Source organism: Amphiura filiformis, chromosome 14 (genome assembly GCF_039555335.1).
Source record: "Amphiura filiformis chromosome 14, Afil_fr2py, whole genome shotgun sequence".
Lineage (NCBI taxonomy): Eukaryota > Metazoa > Echinodermata > Ophiuroidea > Amphilepidida > Amphiuridae > Amphiura > Amphiura filiformis.
Window position 1 is genome coordinate 53,575,720 of NC_092641.1, and position 3,939 is coordinate 53,579,658.

Here is a 3,939-nt window from a genome sequence, read left to right on the forward strand (position 1 = left end):
ACTTTAAGGGGTATAATACCATGATTTTCATCCCAATGACAAAGTTCAATAACCTCAATTAAATACTCAATAGTGCAAATTTGACCTCAAGTTGCAGAGTATGAGTTTTTGTACCCAAATTTTCAAAGGTCATTCAATGAATATACAAATGTATTGGGGGTAAAGAATTGTGCCCTCATTAGATGAGCATGTTGTGGATCCTAGTGTAAGACATGAAGACCTACCAATTGAGAGACTGATTATAAATTGAGTGGTTGCTTGACTCGATTACTTAATTGATTGATATTTTAACACCAAGATACGGTACATTAATTACGAGACTACAATGTAATTTGTTAATAATCATAATTGATCGATTGATCAAACGAATGATTATCAATTGATGCTTGTTGAGTAGTTTAATGCTTGACTGACTATTAATTCATATCAATCTAATAAGTTATTGTGATTCTATTATTATATTATATTGATTGATAGGATGACCATATCAATTAAATGATTAATCAATCAATTCATTAAATAATTCTGATTGTTTTCTTGATTGTTTGTTGAATACTTTATTGGTTGGTTGAATGATCCAACGATTGAGTGATTAATCTAAGAATCCCTTGAACTTGAAGAATGTCAGTTTGCAACCATTTGTCGAAAATCGGAGTAACTTTTAATTTTTCATCCCTAGCATGCAAATTGACCTTGGACCTGTCGAGCCTCAAAACTTGGCAACTATGTGTCCTGAGTGCAAATATGTTACACTGTGATCCTTATACCCAGACAAATAATTTGACATGTTTTTAGTGAATATGGAGCATGTTTAATTTTTGCCTCCTATATATGACTATGAGTATGTATGGTGTTTGAGAGGTCTTTTGGGTCTTTTTGAGGGTCACGGAGTTCCAACTTGCCGCTTGATGCTTATATAAGCACATTTCCAAAATAGAACCAGACTAATATAATGACTGCACTGATTTTACAAAATAAATCAATATGATATCACGATTTAGGCCTACACTGGTAAACCAAGTTACTTTAAAAGTGTGAAGTGTTTTGATCCATGCAATCTCAAAATCAATCGATTGAGATGACTAGCGTACTCGTCCCAGTTACATAACAGATGCGGTTAAATGATGGGCGGGGTTACCAACCATATTTGGAGTTATTACGTTGTCATTAACTGGGTTGGTTCAGATCACTGCTTATGGTAATTCGATTGCGCTGCTGGGGGCAGAGCTCCAATCTATAAGGACCAACGCCTGACGGCGTTGATTATTAGTACTAAATATTGCGTTGGTCCTGTATGGACTAACATCGCCTGGCTAATAAATATATACTTTGTCAGCAGAGATACTAAAATAAATACCCGGGATCGATACACGTGAATTTGCTATGCACGAGTTTGATATAAAAATAAAATCTTTGGATACCGGGGTAGAAAATAAAGAATATATCTCCCGTAAAAGATTTCGTATAAAGAAACCAGATGTGGTTCCTTGCACTTGAATATATATTTTGAACAGATATGATAGTCGTTAGCTTGCGTCTTGAGACAGTAGCTTGCGTCTTGAGTCAAAAACTGACAATAATTCTGATTTATATGTGCCGAATTATATTGCGCAGTGTATAGGCCAATCGTGGAGGTAGTCTAAAAGAATATGACCTATGGCGTACCATGCTCGACTGACACACAGCGAGGTCAGTCACCGAGCTAATCGGGGCTATTGTCAGTAGCCTTAGTCGGATGTCCTTCGGCCCATTATGCGACTCAAAACTATTAAACAGGTCGATACAAAATGGCCATGCGTGGCGGTGGATTTAACCTACCATCAGTCAGAATTAATAGGTAAATTTTCACGGGAAAATTTTCTGGACACGTGACACCCATGGGCGCAGACATATTAGCATTATAGAATGTGACCCCGAGCACAGCGGTAGGTCTGCCAATGTATTTGAATAGGAAGAATTCCGCCTTTGATGCAAAATAAGTAACTTGTCGCAAGATAATAGGGCCAGAGCCAAAAATGGTCATCACTCAACCTAAAATTTAGAAATTGTCACAGGAGTGAATTTCTCCTCTGGTTTAATAGACTACTAACCAAAGATTATGAGTCGGCAAAGAAAAAGTAAAATTTGCCTGTCAATTTCGGACTGCAAGCAATTAAATACACATGTAGCGCCCTCTTGGTGTGGCGGGACGGAATTGCTAAATTTGATGTTACTACATATTTAAAAAAAGATAGGGTTTTTTTGTTTATGGTATTGTAAAGGTCTTCTGTATAGACAATTTCAGCACTAAAAAAAATATCAGTGAACTTTGCAAAAATAAAGAAATAAATTAAAATATGTGTAAAATTCCGTCCCGCCACATTTTGAGGTGATTTTTTTACGTTTCGGAGAAAAAAAAAAAAAAAATTTTAGTCAAAACTTTCCAAAATATCAACTATTATGGTAATAAACATTCCTGAGTATACAAAAATTGAATTCATCAACTTTGCTAGACTCGGAGCCATTTTAAAACATGGCCCTGTCACATTTTGAGATGATATTTTTAAGTTCAGGAAGGGATGAAAATTTTCTTTCTCAGTTTATATTTTGCAATAATTTTTCATTGGAAGTGAAAGAAAAGACAATTTTGTCAGTTTTAAAGTGAATCAATTGCTTTTTTTCTTGATTTTGACATGGTGGACAAAATTCCGTCCCGCCACATTCCGTCCCGCCACAATGACATGATTTTTTAAAATTAATGAGCGTACTATAAAGAGGGGGGGTGAATTTTATATTTCCTTCCATAACAAAAGAAGGATAGTTGAAGTTAATACCAATGTTAGAAACAAATGTGTGTGTTTTATCCCAGTACTTTTGATAAAAATTCAACAAATGTACTGTGTTCACAAATACATGAAGTTTATCATTCCGTCCCGCTACATCGATGAATTTGTGTTACCGTGGCAACATGTTGCTTCTTTGGACTATTTTTCTTGCGTGTGAATGTAGTCTGTAACTTACTTGTTTATATTAAGAACATGAAGAATCCATAAAATAAACAGTCACAGAGCTGCAATTTAAAAGGTCTATCAAAATTCCGTCCCGCCACAAACAGGAATTTTGGCTCTGGCCCAATAATATTATAGTAAGAATTTCCGTAGATACATATTTTTTTCCGAAGGTATAGATATTTTTGAAATTACGTTTTGATGATATTGTGAAGAAATTAAGATCACATGATATTCAATAAATTTGCAATACACGAATTTCTATCGAAATTGCAGCCAAGAATACTATTCCAATTCAAAATTACTAAGACTTGAATAGCGAGGTCACCGCCAGGGGTTAGAGATCAGTCTCGAGGTCATACTCACATTGATATGCATTGGTCACGTGTCCGAAAATTTTCCCGTAAAAATATACCTATTAATGTTGACTGACCATGGCGATTTCTGCCATGAAGATATCGGGGCGATGACACTGTGTCCCGAAACAGAAAACAGAAAATATCTTCGTTCAACTTTTCAGTAGGCAACAAAAGACTAGAATAAAAGGATTGTTCACACGTACCATATATATGCTAACACTTCAAAATAACAATGAGATCCGAAACCGAAAACTGGAACCGAAACCGAAACAGAAAAGATAAAACGACGGTTTGTGTGCCCTTAATCATGGTTTGTATAGCATGGAGGCTAGAGCTTTGTTGGCAAGTAACCAATGACAGAGCCGCTACGAAATTAGATTGAAACAGGTCACCGCTAGAGGCGCTGCATTAAAGACGCAGCCTAAAAAGTTTATTACGAGACAAAATAGAATGATGTGATAGGACGTGTGCATAATGACTTTTAAAATGTCGGGTTATATAAAGGACATATAAAGTGTATAAAATGTTTTCATAACATTCAAAAACATTTGTTGATTACCTACTGCAAATATTCTAATATATTGTTATTTAAG